General features: G+C 34.9%; 1 protein-coding gene across 1 annotated transcript in view; it reads left to right on the top strand.

Annotated features, from left to right (window-relative positions):
• LOC127550726 (liver carboxylesterase 1-like) overlaps nucleotides 1-17,906 on the top strand; it is a 56,630-nt gene that overhangs the window by 20,859 nt on the left and 17,865 nt on the right. The gene's annotated exons all lie outside the window — the stretch shown is intronic.

The raw sequence follows: 17,906 nt of genomic DNA, 5'->3' as shown, positions 1-17,906 counted from the left end.
CCCTCCAACCTATTTTCCCCCTGTTTATTCTACTTTCTCTCTTCTTTTACCCTGTTCATTAAAAAAAATATTTTGCTTCTGACTTTTTACCTCCCTAAACTGCCCTCTCTTCTGTTTCCCTCACTCCTTTTCATATACCCTTTCATCGCAACTTTCCTGTGTGGTAAGAGATTTCTGCATGTAAGTTAGCATTCTGATTATAGTGAGATTCATGAGTTCTCCTCTGTACTTCTTCTGTTTTCCTCTCTACTATAACATCTATCTCTTTTAGGCCTCTTTTATGTCAGATTATTTAGTGTATTCTATCTTTCCCTTTCCCCTTCTGTAATGCATTCTTCTTTCACATCCATTATTTTTATTTTTTTAGATAATCATATCCTCACATTCAACTTACACCTCTGCTTTCTGTGTATACTCCAAATACCTAAAAATGAGAAAGTTTTTAGTAGTTATAAATATCATTTTCCCATGTAAGAATATAAAACATCTAATCCTATCAAATCCCTTATGATTTCTCTTTCCTGTTTAACTTTTTATACTTCTTTTGCATCTTGTATTTGAAAGCAAAATTTTCTATTCAGCTTCGGTCTTTTCATCAGTAATGCATGAAAGTCCTCTATTACACTGAATATCTATTATGTCCCCTAAAGGAAATTGTATTCAGTTTTGCTGGGTAGGTGATTCTTGATGGTAATCCTCAATCTTTTGCATTCTGGAAAATCATATTCTAAGCCCTCTGGTTCTTTAAAATAAAAGTTGCTAATTCTTGATGTTATTCTAACTGTGGCTCCATGATATTTGAATTGTTTCTTTTTGGCTATTTGATCTGGGAGGTTTGGAATTTGACTATAACATTCTTAAGCATTTTCATTTGGGGATTTCTTTCAAGAGGTGATCAGTGGATTCTTTCAAGTTTTATTTTATCCTCTGGTTCTAGAATATCAAAGAAGTTTTCTTTGATAATTTATTGAAAAATGATGTTTAAATTCTTTTTTGATCATGACTTTCAGGTATCCAATAATTCATAAATTATTTCTTCTGGATCTATTTTCCAGGTTAATTGCTTTCCCAAGGAGATATTTCACATTGTCTTCTATGTATTTCATTCTTTTACTGTTGTTTTATTGTTTCTTGATATCTTTTTTTTAAAGCTTCTTATTTTCAAAATGTATGCATAGAGAATTTTTAACATTTACCCTTGCATAACCTTATATTTCAGTTTTTTCTCCTTCTCTTTGCCCCATTTCCTTCCCTAGATGGCAAGTAATCCAGTATATGTTAAAAATGTGCAATTCTTCTAAACATATTTCCATAATTATCATGCTGCACCAAAAAATCAAATCAAAAATGAAAAAAATAAAAGAAAACAAAATGCAAGCAAGCAACAAAAAAGTGAAAATATTATGTTGTGATCTAAATTCAGTCCCCACAGTTCTCTCTCTGGGTACAGATGGTTCTCCACATCACAAGACTATTGGGACTGGACTGAATCATCTCATTGTTTAAAAGAGCCATGTCAATCAGGATTGATCATTGTATAATCTTTTTGTTTCTGTATACAATATTCTCTTGATTCTGTCTACTTCACTTAGAATTAATTCATGTAAATCTCTCCAGGCCTTTCTGAATTCATTTTGCTACTCATTTCTTATAAGACAATGATATTCCATAGCATTCATACATATACCATAACTTCTTCAGTCATTCCCCAACTGATGGGCATCCACTCAGTTTCTAGTTCCTTCCTACTACAAAAAGGGCTGCTACAAATATTTTCTCACCTGTAGGTCCTTTTCCCTTTTTTTATGATTTCCTTGGGAGATAAGCCCAGTACAGGCACTGCTGGATCAAATATACATTGTTTGATAGCCTTTTGAGCATAGTTCTATACTGCTCTCCAGAATGGTTGGATCAATTCACAAATTCACCAAAAATGTATCAGTGTTCCAGTTTTCCTACATCTTCTCTAATATTCATCATTATCTTTTCCTGCCATCTTAGATAATCTGGGAGGTGTGTAGTGGTACCTCAGAGTATCTTAATTTTCATTTCTCCGGTCAATAGTGATTTAGAGCTTTTTTCGTATAATTAGAAATGGTTTTAATTTCTTCATTTGTAAATTGTCTGTTTTGACTGTTGTCTGTCTTTGACCATTTATCAACTGGAGAATGGTTTGAATTGTTACAAATTTGAGTCAAGTCTTTATATATTTTAGATATGAGGTTTTTATCAGAACCCTTGGATATAAATCTTCTATTTTACTGTTTCCCTTCTAATCTTGTCTGCATTGGTTTTGTTTGTACAAAACCTTTTTAATTTGATATAATCAAAATTTACTGTTTCCCTTCTAATCTTGTCTGCATTGGTTTTGTTTGTACAAAACCTTTTTAATTTGATATAATCAAAATTATCCATTTTGCATTCCATAATTTCCTCTAGTTCTTTTTTGGCAACAAATTCCTTTCTTCTCCATGGATCTAAGAGGTAGACTATTTTTTGCTCTTCTAATTTGCTTATAATGTCACTCTTTATGTTTAAATCATGCATCTATTTCAACCTTATGTTGGTATGGCTATTAGATGTGGGTTAATGCCTAGTTTCTGCCATATTAATTTATAATTTTCCAAGAAATCTTCATTAAATAGTGAGTTCTTATCCCAGAAACTGTAATCTTTCTGTTTATCAAACACTAGATTACTCTAGTCATTGACTATTGTGTCTTGTGAATTTAACTTATTCCACTGATTGACTACTCTATTTCTTAACCAGTACCAAATGGTTTTGATGACTGATACTTTACAATATAATTTTAGGTCTGGTGTAGTTAGGCCACCTTCCTTTGCAGTTTTTCATTAACTCCCTTGAAATTCTTGCTCTTTTTTTCTTTCAGATAAATTGTGTTATTACTTTTCTACCTCTGCAAAGTAATTTATTGGCAATTTGAGATATGGCACTGAATAAGTAAATTAATTTAGGTATAATTGCCATTTTTATTATGTCAGCTTGTTCTACTCGTGAGCATTTGATATTCTTCCAATTGATTAGTTCTGATTTTATTTGTGTGGAAAGTGTTTTGTGATTGTGTTTATGTAGTTCCTAACTTTGTTCTGAGAAGTAGACTCCTATATACTCTATATCATCTATAGTAATTTTAAATGGAATTTCTCTTTGTATTTCTTGCTGTTGGACTTTGTTAGTAACATATAAAAAGGCTAAAGATTTATGTGGATCTATTTTGTATAACTTGATGTCTATTAATTTAATTAGCTTCCACTTGATCAACTCAAACTTTTATGTAATTATTTTCTTCAATCAGCCTTCATACCTCCTTTTCCATTTGACCAAGTCTACTAGTTAAGTAGTTCTCTTGAGTGAATTTTTGTATATATTTTCCCTTCGTCTAATTCTGTTTTTCAAAGCATTCTTATCCTCATTGATTTCTGTCCTTCTTTTACAATTTGGCCTATCCTGTTTTTTAAGGTAGTTTAGTCAGTATTTCTTTGTGTATCTTTTAGCATAGTATTAACTTGTTTTTCATGGATTTTCTTGCATTATCCTCATTTCTCTTCCTATTTTTTCCTGCATTTCTTAATTGATTTTAAAAAGTTCCTTTTGAGTTTTTCCAACGTCTGAGATCAATTTATATTTTTATTTGATGCTTTGGATGAAAGAATTTTAACTTTGTTATCTTCTTCTGAGTTTATGTTTTGATCTTTCTTGTTATCATAGTATCTTTCTTTTGTCAGGTTTTTTTCCCATTATTTGCAGCCTATTCCATGACTTTTAACTCTATGCTAAAGTAGAACTCTGCTTCCCAAGTGGAGGAGACACTTCACAAGCTTCAGAATTTTTGTGTGTTTCCAATTGTTTTCAGAGATAATTTTGGAGGCTTGTGAGTTTTTGATTCTTCCAATGGGGTATGACTTAGGGAGACATGTGTTTTCTGTTCTTCTTCATTGTGCACCAGTCTTAGAATGAAAACAGGCACTCTTTTTCACCCTAGACCTATAACAGGGTCCCCACTCTTCTGTGGTCACAAACTCTATTATGCCATTGCTCCGCTTTGCTTTGGGACTAAGACCCAGGCCTGTGACCCAATTCCAAGTATAAACCTACTTCTGACCAAGACATTGTCCAATCACTTCACCATCTGTGGACTGAGAATCTGGAAAGTGCCACTATTGCCATAGAATCAGTCATCTTGAGGGCTGTTCCTGGTTTGATTCAGTTTAGTCTGATCTGACAAAGCCTGCTTACCCTGGTACAACAGATTTTTCCTGCTGACCTTCTAAATTATCTTGGACTGGAAAATTGTTTCACTGTCTTCTTGTGGGTTCTGCTATTCTATAATTTGTTTAGAGTCATTATTTAAAGCTATTTGGAACGATTTGGAAGAGAGTTCAAGTGAGTCTGCCTTTATTCTACATCTTGGTTCTATCTCCCTGCACATTCTTTTTTTTTTTTCAGGCAAAGAAATTTTTTTAAATTTTTATTTAATAATTACTTTATATTGATAAAATCCATGCCAGGGTAATTTTTTTTTTTTACAACATTATCCTTTGCACTCGTTTCTGTTCCAATTTTTTTCCCCTCCCTCCCTCCACCCCCTCCCCTAGATGGCAAGCAGTCCTTTATATGTTGGATATGTTGCAGTATATCCTAGATACAATATATGCTTGCAGAACCGAACAGTTCTCTTGTTGCATAGGGAGAATTGGATTCAGAAGGTATAAATAACCCGGGAAGAAAAACAAAAATGCAGATAGTTCACATTCGTTTCCCAGTGTTCTTTCTTTGGGTGTAGCTGCTTTTGTCCGTCATTTATCAATTGAAACTCAGTTAGGTCTCTTTGTCAAAGAAATCCACTTCCATCAAAATATGTCCTCATACAATATCGTTGTCGAAGTGTATAATGATCTCCTGGTTCTGCTCATTTCACTTAGCATCAGTTCATGTAAGTCTCGCCAGTCCTCTCTGTATTCATCCTGCTGGTCATTTCTTACAGAACAATAATATTCCATAACATTCATATACCACAATTTACCCAGCCATTCTCCAATTGATGGGCATCCATTCAATTTCCAGTTTCTAGCCACTACAAATAGGGCTGCTACAAACATTTTGGCACATACAGGTCCCTTTCCCTTCTTTAGTATTTCTTTGGGATATAAGCCCAATAGAAACACTGCTGGATCAAAGGGTATGCACAATTTGATAACTTTTTGGGCATAATTCCAGATTGCTCTCCAGAATGGTTGGATTCGTTCACAACTCCACCAACAATGCATTAGTGTCCCAGTTTTCCCGCATCCCCTCCAACATTCATCATTATTTTTTCCTGTCATCTTAGCCAATCTGACAGGTGTGTAGTGGTATCTCAGAGTTGTCTTAATTTGCATTTCTCTGATCAATAATGATTTTGAACACTCTTTCATATGAGTGGTAATAGTTTCAATTTCATCCTCTGAAAATTGTCTGTTCATATCCTTTGACCATTTATCAATTGGAGAATGGCTTGATTTCTTATAAATTTGAGTCAGTTCTCTATATATTTTGGAAATGAGGCCTTTATCAGAACCTTTAACTGTGAAGATGTTTTCCCAGTTTGTTGCTTCCCTTCTAATCTTGTTTGCATTAGTTTTGTTTGTACAAAGGCTTTTTAATTTGATGTAATCAAAATTTTCTATTTTGTGATCAGTAATGGTCTCTAGTTCATCTTTGGTCACAAATTTCTTTCTCCTCCACAAGTCTGAGAGATAAACTATTCTATGTTCCTCTAATTTATTTATAATCTCGTTCTTTATGCCTAGGTCATGGACCCATTTTGATCTTATCTTGGTATATGGTGTTAAGTGTGGGTCCATGCCTAATTTCTGCCATACTAATTTCCAATTATCCCAGCAGTTTTTATCAAATAATGAATTCTTTTCCCAGAAGTTAGGGGCTTTGGGTTTGTCAAACACTAGATTGCTATAGTTGACTATTCTGTCTTGTGAACCTAACCTTTTCCACTGATCCACTAATATATTTCTTAGCCAATACCAAATGGTTTTGGTGACTGCTGCTTTATAATATAATTTTAGATCAGGTACAGCTAGGCCACCTTCATTTGATTTTTTTTTTCATTAATTCCCTTGAGATTCTCGACTTTTTATTGTTCCATATGAATTTTGTTGTTATTTTTTCTAGATCATTAAAATATTTTCTTGGAAGTCTGATTGGTATAGCACTAAATAAATAGTTTAGGGAGTATTGTCATCTTTATTATGTTCGCTTGGCCGATCCAAGAGCACTTAATATTTTTCCAATTATTTAAGTCTGACTTTATTTGTGTGGAGACTTTTTTATAATTTTGCTCATATAATTCCTGACTTTCCTTTGGTAGATAGATTCCCAAATATTTTATGGTATCAACAGTTATTCTGAATGGAATTTCTCTTTGTATCTCTTGCTGTTGGGTTTTGTTGGTGATGTATAAAAATGCTGAGGATTTATGGGGATTTATTTTGTAGCCAGCTACTTTGCTAAAATTATGAATTATTTCTAATAGCTTTTTAGTAGAATCTCTGGGGTTCTCTAGGTATACCATCATATCATCTGCAAAGAGTGATAGTTTGGTTTCCTCATTGCCTACTCTAATTCCTTTAATATCTTTCTCGACTCTTATTGCCGAGGCTAGTGTTTCTAATACGATATTAAATAATAATGGTGATAGTGGGCAACCTTGCTTCATTCCAGATCTTACTGGGAAAGGTTCCAGTTTTTCCCCATTGCATATGATGCTTACTGATGGTTTTAAATATATGCTCCTGACTATTTTAAGGAAAAATCCATTTATTCCTATGCTCTCAAGTGTTTTTATTAGGAATGGATGTTGGATTTTATCAAATGTTTTTTCTGCATCTATTGAGATGATCATATGGTTTTTGTTTGTTTGGTTATTGATATAGTCAATTATGCTAATAGTTTTCCTAATATTGAACCAGCCCTGCATTCCTGGTATAAATCCTACTTGGTCATAGTGTATTATCCTGGTGATGATTTTCTGTAATCTTTTTGCTAATATTTTATTTAAGATTTTAGCATCAATATTCATTAGGGAGATTGGTCTATAATTTTCTTTCTCTGTTTTCAGCCTACCTGGTTTAGGTATCAGTACCATGTCTGTGTCATAAAAGGAGTTTGGTAGGACTCCTTCAATCCCTATTTTTTCAAATAGTTTATTTAGCATTGGAGTTAATTGTTCTTTAAATGTTTGGTAGAATTCACATGTAAATCCATCTGGTCCTGGGGATTTTTTCTTAGGGAGTTGATTGATAGTTTGTTCTATTTCTTTTTCTGAGATGGGACTGTTTAGGATATTTACTTCTTCCTCTGTTAGTTTGGGCAAGCTGTATTTTTGGAGATATTTTTCTATTTCATTTAAGTTGTCGAATTTATTGGCATAAAGTTGGGCAAAGTAACTCCTAATTATTGCTCTAATTTCCTCTTCGTTAGTGGCGAGTTCTCCCTTTTCATTTTTAAGACTAACAATTTGATTTTCCTCTTTCCTTTTTTTAATCAGATTTACTAAGGGTTTGTCTATTTTATTGGTTTTTTCATAGAACCAACTTTTAGTTTTATTAATTAATTCAATAGTTTTTTTTTTTACTTTCAATTTTATTGATCTCTCCTTTTATTTTTAGAATTTCAAGTTTAGTGTTTGACTGGGGGTTTTTAATTTGTTCCTTTTCTAGCATTTTTAGTTGCAAACCCAATTCATTGACCTTCTCTTTCTCTATTTTATACAAATAGGCCTCTAGCGATATGAAATTTCCCCTTATTACCACTTTGGCTGCATCCCATACATTTTGGTATGATGTCTCATTATTATCGTTTTCTTGGGTGAAGTTATTAATTATGTCTATGATTTGCTGTTTCACCCAATCATTCTTTAGTATGAGATTATTTAGTTTCCAATTATTTTTTGGTCTACTTCCCCCTGGTTTTTTGTTGAATGTAATTTTCATTGCATCGTGGTCTGAAAAGGATGCATTTACTATTTCTGCCTTACTACATTTGAGTGTGAGGTTTTTATGTCCTAATATATGGTCAATTTTTGTATAGGATCCATGAACTGCTGAAAAGAAAGTATATTCCTTTCTGTCTCCATTACATTTTCTCCAGAGATCTATCATATCTAACTTTTCTAGTATTCTATTTACCTCTTTGACTTCTTTCTTATTTATTTTGTGGTTTGATTTATCTAATTCTGAGAGTGCAAGGTTAAGATCTCCCACTATTATAGTTTTACTGTCTATTTCTTCTTGCAGCTTTCTTAATTTCTCTTTTAAGAATTTAGATGCTACACCACTTGGTGCATATATGTTTAATATAGATAGTGCTTCATTATCCATGCTACCCTTTAGCAAGATATAGTGCCCTTCCTTATCTCTTTTAATTAGATCAATTTTTGCTTTAGCTTGATCTGAGATCAGGATGGCCACCCCTGCTTTTTTGACTTCACCTGAAGCATAGTAGATTTTGCTCCAACCTTTTACCTTTAACCTGCATGTATCTCCCCGCTTCAGGTGTGTTTCCTGTAAACAACATATTGTAGGATTCTGGCTTTTAATCCATTCTGCTAACTGCTTCCTCTTTATGGGGGAGTTTACCCCGTTCACATTTATGGTTAGAATGACCAATTTTGTATTACTTGCCATCTTGTTAACCCGAGTTTATGCTTTTCTCCCTTCTTTCCCCTTTCCCCCCTTCCCAGTATTAAGCTTGTGAGCACCACTTGCTTCTCATAGCTCTCCCTTTTTAGTATCCCTCCCCCCGCCTTAGAGTTCCTCCCCCTATCTTACCCCTTTCCCTCCCAGTTTCTGTATTCCCTTCCGCTTACCTTATTCCTTCCCTTTTCACTTTTCCCTTCTCACTTTTCAATGAGGTGGGAGAAGTTTCACCATAGATTGAATATGTCTTAAGATTTTTCACTTAAAGCCAATTCTGAAGGCAGTCAGATACCCACTATATTCACCCCCCTCCATTCTTTCTTTCAGATATAATAGGTTTCCTATGCCTCTTCATGAGATGTTTACCCTTTTTCTGGTACTATGTCCTTTCCACATCAATTTCTAGAACAAGGTATACATGTATTCTTTATACATCTATATAGTCGAAATATAGTTCCCAAGATTAATCTTTATCTTTTTAGATTTCTCTTGAGTTCTATATTTGTAGATCAAACTTTTTGTTAAGTTCTGGCTTTTTCATCAGAAATAGATGAAATTCGCTTACTTTGTTGAATGTCCATCTTCTTCCCTGGAAAAAGAAGCTCATTCTTGCTGGGTAAGTTATTTTTGGTTGCATACCAAGTTCCTTAGCCTTTCGGAATATCATATTCCAGGCCCTTCGATCTTTTAGTGTGGATGCTGCCAGATCCTGGGTGATCTTTATTCTGGCTCCTCAATACTTGAATTGGGTTTTTCTAGACGCTTGCAATATTTTTTCCTTCATCTGAGGGTTCTGGCATTTGGCCACTATATTCCTTGGTGTTTTGATTTTAGGATCCCTTTCAGTGGGTGATCGATGAATCCTTTCAATGTTTATTTTTTCCTCTGTTCCTATGACTTCTGGGCAGTTCTCTTTGATAATTTCTTGGAAAATAGTGTCCAGGCTCTTTTTTTCATCATGTTTTTCTGGAAGTCCAATGATTCTCAGATTGTCTCTCCTGGATCTGTTTTCCAGGTCTGTTGTCTTCCCCAGAAGGTATTTCACATTCTTTTCCATTGTTTGATTTTTTTGGATTTGCTTGACTGATTCTTCTTGTCTCCTCAAGTCATTCAATTCCAATTGTTCAATTCTGATTTTCAGTGAAGTATTTTCTTCACTCACTTTTTTAAAATCTTTTTCTAATTGTCCCATTGAGTTCTTTTGTTCTGTGGAATTTTTTTCCATTTCACCAATTTTGTTTTCCAGTTCACCAATCCTATTTTTCAAGGATTTTACTTCTTTATCCACTCTCTCTTTAACTGACTTCTCCAGGCTCTTTTGCCAAACCTCCCTCTCCTTTTCCCATTTTTCTTCTAGCTCCCTTGTGAGAGCCTTTTTAATTACTTCTATGAGGTTCATCTGTGCTGAGGAACAGATGATCTCCTCCTTTGGGGATTCACCTGGGGACTGCCTGTTTTTAGTCTCCTCAGGATTTAGAGTCTGCTCTCTATCTGTATAGAAGCTGTCAAGGGTTAAAGTCCTCTTCAGTTTCTTGCTCATTCTGTGTAATAATCAAAGACAAACTAGCAAAGAAAAACAGAAAAAAAACTGGAGTCTTTCTTTGGGGGAGGGGCTGGGTGGTGTTACCGAGCTTCCTCTCCAGACTGCGGTGGGGGGGTGGGAGGGAGGGGCAGCAGTGAGGCACTAGCCCGACTGTGCTGCGCCTGCCCTCTGAGATCCCAGAGCGTGCTGAGTCTCTGTAGAGGGGGAAGGGGGGGCGGCCAGGTCCCGAGAGACTCCAGCTGTTTGGGGTTGTATTCTTCAGTCCCGGTGTTTTTAGCTTCTCTGCTGGGCTGCTGACTTGCTGCAGGTTCCAAACCTGTAGCGAAGCTCTCCCGGCAGAGACGGCTGCAATCACTCCCCACCCCCTCTCCAGTCTGCTCCCGTGCTCTCACTGCCGCTGCCTGCGCCCGATCTAAAACTGTCTCAGGCCTCCAGTAAAGACAGACCTTTCTTGGCGAATCTCAAGGATGGCTTCTCTTGGTAACTATTTGTGGGTTTTTTTTTCAGTCAAGCATTAATTCAGAGGCTTGTAATGAAATGGATAGTGAGAGAAAGCGCGGAGCTTATGCAGCTGTGAGCCTCCTCTCCGCCATCTTAACCGGAAGTCCCTCCCTGCACATTCTTAAGGAGTCTATGATTGATCTTTTCTCTTTCAGATTAACCTTTAAGTCAAGGATTTTTAGTGTGTGTGTGTGTGTGTGTGTGTGTGTGTGTGTGTGTGTGTGTGTATAAAATGAATCATTTTAGTTGTTTGGTGAAATCTATTATACCCATTAGATATATATGATTATAAGGAAACTAATTATATTGAAAAACAGTTAATCATTAACATAAAATCATTAAAAATAAACGTATGGATGAAAGGTTGGCATTCCTTGGTAAAGTTTTATATCACTTTTCTTTTCCTTTCCTGCCATACTAAAATCTCTCAACTTGAAAAAGTCCTAAAGATAAGGATGGTCACATGAAACTTTGTGTTTCAAATAACTCAAAGTAAGGTTGAAAAGCATTCTAGACTAGAGAAATACCTGAACTCAGACAATTGAGTTCTGACTTTGGCATTTATGTATCATGAGCACATATTAATAGGTACTTGATAAATACCTGTGGAATACAATGTTTGGTAAATAAGACACTTAGACTAGATGTTCTTCAAGTTCCCTTATAGCTCCGTCCTCTGATTTTATAACCCCTTGTACCTCATGTCCCTCATCTGTAAAACAGTGGGGCATAAGAGTCTACTACCAAAGTGTTGTGAGAACAAAATGAAATAATTTATATCAATGTAATTTGTTAATAAAAAAGAGATTCACTTATACCATGGACAATTTCTTCATTGATTCATGGAATCAGAGAAATCAAGAGTTGAATTTTTATGTTCAACCTAACCTGAAAAGAATATTCACCATAACTTATCTGAATAATTATGTGTGCTGCTGTAGTTATTGCATATATTGTTTCCTTGACTGTTTACTTCACTTTATAACAATTCATGCAGATCTTTCTAAACTTCTCTTTGCTCTAAGAGCTCTTATAGCACAATAATTTTCTATTAGATTCACATACCACAATTAGTTTAGTTATTGCCCAGTCAATGGACATTTGCTTCACTTTCAAAATTTTTACCATCACAAAAATTAATGTTCTAAATACTTTGATAAATTCTTCTTATCAATGAATTTTTGTTGGATAGAAACTCAGTAATGGCATCTCTGGATGCCAAGGTTATAGAAATTTTAATCACTTTATTTGCATAATTTTAAATTGCTTTCCAGAATGGTTTTATATATATACACATACATATATTAGCTTTACCAACATTTGTACAAGTGTGCCTGTTTTCCCAGATGAAAAGTGATCATCTTCTGGAGGACCTCCACTAAGGGAGAACCAGTCTTGGGCACCCATTCTAATTTTGAACAATTCTAATTATTAAAAATTTTTTCCTGCACTATGTTTCTGATTTAATCTTCATTTTCTATCATACACTCGAACATGGCTGTCATTTGTCTCCCTGAAAGTCTTTATCTCTTGCAAGCTAAGCATGTTCAGTCTTCAACTTACTTCCATGTGATATGGATTTAAGGTTTTTAAAATTATTATTGCATACTCTTAGCTGCTTTTCTATTTAAAATATGAGACACAACTGAACAAAATGAACTGCTCTTTGTTCCTAGAAACTGTGCTTCTCTTCATGTGGTCCAAGATAACACTAACTTTTTGGTTTCTGTATATTTCTGCCAACTTGTATCAATGCTAGAAAAAGTTCTTTTTTCTGGTATTTTTCAGATACACTATCTGACCATTCCTTTTCTACACTGTATTCTGAAATTTACTTTTGAACACAAGCATAAGACTTTGCATCTGTGCCTACTAAAATTGATTTCATTAAATTTGGTTAGTGCTTTAGCCTAGGCTCTCAAGATATATTTTTTAATCCTGTCATCTCATGTGTTTTCTCTTCTATTTTAGGATATTGTCATATATCATTTTATCCAAATTATGGATAAAAATAAAGTAAATAGTACAAAGTGGCACTCCATTGAGATCTCCTGCCAAGATTATATGGAACTATTGACAAATAATCTCTGTGTCTGGCTATTGAATCAGTTTCAAATTCTCAAATTCATTTAAATATTATCTTCTGCTCTACATCTCTCCATCTTTCCTACAAAAAGAGTATAAAATACCTTATCAGATGTTTTGCTAAAATCAGTGAATAAAATGCCAGGTTTAACATCCAGGAAACTCATTTTCCTGAGTTCAAATCTGGCCATCACTCAATCCTCTTTTTCTCAGTTTTCTCATGTGTAAAATGAGCTAGAGAAGACAATGGCAAAATACTCTGGTATATTTGGCAAGAAAACCCCAAAAGTGATCACAAAGAAAAACAGAAACACATTCTCATCATTTCCAAATATAGAAACCCTGTGAAAATGTCTGATAGTCTGAAATGACTAGTTATTTTAATATAGCTGCCTCTGTTATCAGCTTTTCCTCATTTCTTTAATAATCTATTCTAGAATTTTCCAAGAAATGGGAATCATTGTCATTGAACTATAATTTGTTGTTGTTTTCCATTTATTAAAAAAAAGTAGGACTACTTTTTTTCTTCTCTAGTTCTATAATATCTCCCCTGTTCTCCACAGGCTTTCAAATATCACTAATGATGGCTCAACAATTTCATATTCTAGCTTTTTTCTTCTTTCTCAATACCCTGAATCATGGATCATAGGAACCAGGTTTTTTTTTTCCCCCACTTCATTATGGGTAGTGGTCACTATTCACTTAGTATCTCTTTATTTCTTCCCAGTATTCATTCAGTATTAGTATATTTTTGTTCTGCCATTTTTAATCCAAAGATCATTCTCTTTGGGAGAGAAAACAAAAGAAAAAAAATACTTCCTCCTTCTTTTCAGTTATTATTGTCTATACCAAGCAGCTATTCTAGCCTTCCTCTAATCCTTCCTTTTCTTGACATAGCTTCAAATACCTCTTTAGTTATTTATACTTTTCTTCACCCATCTCAGCTACTTATAAATTTTATCACCTTTTGTTGGAATCCTTACTAACTGCTAAGTAGTTAGAGTTGATCTAATCTTACAAAAAGATGTTTTGGGCAGAACCTGAAACAAGGTACTAAGTAGAACTACCCATAATCCCTCTCTCTGGAAGGAGCATAAATAGGCCAATGGGCCAGTCGGAGAGTGCTAGAGAGTGAAGACGCTACAAGTCGAGATTTCAGTGGAATGACATGAAGAGTTGGAGCTGGCTGGAGACTGAAGAAAGCAGAGGCAGAGGCTGAAGGACCAGACCTTTGGATTTGGCAACATTCAGAGAGAACTCTTGGAACCAAGCAGAGAGATAGGCCTCTAAGCTAATCGGGCTATATTGGAAATAAAAAAAGATCTGAACTTTCATCACCTGGCTGCGTTTTGAGAAGAAAAAATTCACCACATTTTGGCGCCCTGAACGTGGGACTAACAGACCCCTCAGTGGATTTCAGTGGAAAAGCTACGATCCTGATTCAAGTGGAAAAGCCTCTGATCCTGATCCAGTGGAAAAGACTCTTCAACCCAGAAATTAGGGTGAGTACAACAAAGAAATTTTGTTAGAAGAGTTAAAGTAGAATTTCAGCTAATATGGGACAGATATTTAGAAAACAGCCTGTTTCTGTTCAAGGAAAATGTTTAGAGAGCATTGTCAAAATTATGGAAAGTCAAGGTTTAATTATAAGTTTACAGCAAATCACTGAATTTTTACAAACTGTAAAGGACATATGTCCTTGTTTCTCTCTTGATAAGGAATTAGATCTAAATGAATGGAAATTGGTTAGAGAGGATCTTTGTCAATTCTATGATAAAAATGGGCCTAACTCAATAATTAATACATATAATGTAATACAATTGGCTATAAGAAGTTATTTAAGTGATAGAATGATGAAAAGGAAAGTACAGGAGGAAGTGCCAACTTTACTAGGTGAAAAGGAGGACAAATCAGATGAGAATGGAGTTAATTACAATTCTGAGTATGATACTTCACAGAAGGAGGAATTAGGTGATTCCACATCTCATGACCCTCCCCCCGCAATTAACCCTTCATGGGTAGAACAAGGGGGAGGGAGAGAGACAGAAACACAGTCAGCTTCTCCTGTAAAGCAGAATTTGACAAGATTAGAAAAAGCATTAATTAAAGCAAAAAATGAAGGAGAAGATATATCTGATTTTATAAATGCATATCCTGTGATTGAAGAGCTCAACTCCTCAGGTCAAAAAGAGAGAAAATACACTCCTTTTAATTTGGGAAAAATTAAAGATTTGAAAAAGGGTTGCACTCTTTATGGGGCTACATCATCTTATGTGAAGATGTTACTGGATAATTTGTCTAATGAAATCCTAACCCCGAATGACTGGAAATCCATAACGAAAACTTGTCTAGAACCGGGACAAAATTTATTGTGGCTTTCGGAGTTTCATGAATTATGTAGGATTCAAGCCCAACGCAATAGGCAAACAGGAGCTGTTGTACAAATCGCTTTTGACCAACTAGCTGGTGAAGGTCAGTATGCAGAGAGTTCAGAACAGATTTATTATCCCATAACAGTGTATGAGCAAATTTCTAAGGCTGCAATAAAAGCTTGGAATTCTCTCCTGGACAGAAAGATGGAAATAATGCTTTCACAAAAATAGAGCAAGGTCCCAATGAAACTTTTGCAGATTTTGTGGGACGTTTACAACAGCTGTAATAAGAACCATTGGAGACAATGCAGCAACAGAAATAATGACTAAACATTTGGCTAAGGAAAATGCCAATGAGGTTTGCAAAAGAATTATATGGGGGCTAGACAAAGATGCTCTTTAGAGGAAATCATAAGACGCTGTGCCACAGTGGGCACAAATGCTTATTATGCCCAGACTATGATGAACATGGAAAGACAAGGTCCTTCTTGGCAGAGGAATTCTAGAGAAACTCGTCGATGTTTTCAGTGCGGAAAAATTGGACATTTGAGAGCTCATTGTAGATATGGAGATAGAGTGAGAAGACAGGGTGAGAGAAAACCCAAAACCCCATGTCCAAAATGTAACCGAGGCTTTCACTGGGCCTCTAAATGTATATTGACCCAGAGGAATGAGAGGCAGGGCCCAGCTCTAAAGTATCAATCAAAGGACAGGTGGGGCATGATAGCAGCTGAGGTTACACCCAGAGAGACTTTAGAAATTCAGAACTCTGATGTCATCAACCAACAGAAAAGCAATCAGGATTACAGTTGGGAAGAATACAGGCCTTTTAAGACAACAAGACAATATCCAATGCAAACAGCTCCAATGTAATTACCAGATGATGAGGAGAAATCCCAAAAGTGGTAAACAGAAGAGAATTAGATAGGTTAACTGCTTGGGGAAGAGGATCTGCTTATATTTCCACAGGTGGAAAAGGAATCAGATGGCTAACAATGAGACTGTCAAAAGAACTTTAAAATCTTCAGCTTTCAGTTCCTGAAAAACCAGCAAGAATCACTGGATTCCCTGAGATGAAAAATTGTTGATGAGACTTTTGCAGTACTTCAGAGCTTACAGGAATTATTAGATTCCTGGCGCATGAACTAATGAACAATGGATTCCTTATGGACTATTTCTAGGACTTATGGACATTTGTAAATTTTCAGGTCGATTTATGTTGTTACATTACTACTAGCCTGTGTTATATTACTATGTGCTTATGTATTTTAAGCAATTGCAAGAATCATTGGATTTCTTGAGATGAAAGATTGTTGATGAGACTTTTGCAGTAGTTAAATTTTCATGTTGATTCATGTTATTTGTTACATTACCACTAGCCTGTGTTATATTGCTGTGTGCTTTTGTAAATTATGTATAATGCCTCCCATATTGATGGATTTATGTATACCATGTATATCTGTTACAAAGTTCTGGCCCATATTGATGGATTTATGTGTACCCCCTCAGGAACCCCCTATATTTTAAAACAAAAGAAAGGGGGAGATGTTGGAATCCTTACTAACTGCTAAGTAGTTAGAGTTGATCTAATCTTACAAAAAGATGTTTTGGGCAGAACCTGAAACAAGGTACTAAGTAGAACTACCCATAATCCCTCTCTCTGGAAGGAGCATAAATAGGCCAATGGGCCAGTCGGAGAGTGCTAGAGAGTGAAGACGCTACAAGTCGAGATTTCAGTGGAATGACATGAAGAGTTGGAGCTGGCTGGAGACTGAAGAAAGCAGAGGCAGAGGCTGAAGGACCAGACCTTTGGATTTGGCAACATTCAGAGAGAACTCTTGGAACCAAGCAGAGAGATAGGCCTCTAAGCTAATCGGGCTATATTGGAAATAAAAAAAGATCTGAACTTTCATCACCTGGCTGCGTTTTGAGAAGAAAAAATTCACCACAACCTTTCAAACCATTTCCCCCCTACAGAGCATAGCATGTTACCTGATTTTACTTCTACTGCTTTATATATAGAATACTAAACTCAGTTGTTGGTGTTTCTCTGTATAGCCACATCAGTCTTTTCAAATATCTTCATTTTTTTCTAATTGGTTTTGCCTTTTTTATTTCTTGAGAATTTTACTACTTAAGATATTCCATACTTTCTAGACTAAGATCCTCTATAGAATTTCAGTCCATTGGTTCCTACCTATCTTTCTTTTTACATTTTAAAAATGTATTATATTTTTAATTTATGGAATAAAACAAGCATTTCCTATAATACCATATAATAAAAAGATTGCTCATGAAACTGCAAATCTATTATATACAGTTTGCTCTTCTTTTGAAATATATAATAAGGTTGTCATGTACATTTCTTTTTTCCCAAAGAAAATGCTATCATTAGACTCAAATATGAATATTTATGTATGTGTGTATATGTGCGTGTATGTATATATACATATATGTATATATTTATATTTATATATAATAAATATATATTTATATATATATAATAAAATTTATATTTATATACATTTATGTATGTAGATGTAAAATCATTCTATACATAATTTAGAGTTCCTTTAGGACCATCTCAGAAAGCTTTATTTAGAGAAATAAAACTTAAAAGAACAAGATGGTTATAGACTCTCTGTATTCTGCCCTGGATAGACCATATTTAGAGCATTTTGTTCATTTTTA

Source organism: Antechinus flavipes, chromosome 2, assembly GCF_016432865.1.
Source record: "Antechinus flavipes isolate AdamAnt ecotype Samford, QLD, Australia chromosome 2, AdamAnt_v2, whole genome shotgun sequence".
Taxonomy (NCBI): domain Eukaryota; kingdom Metazoa; phylum Chordata; class Mammalia; order Dasyuromorphia; family Dasyuridae; genus Antechinus; species Antechinus flavipes.
Note: the sequence above shows the minus strand (reverse complement) of the source record. Positions and strands in the feature narration are given on the sequence as shown.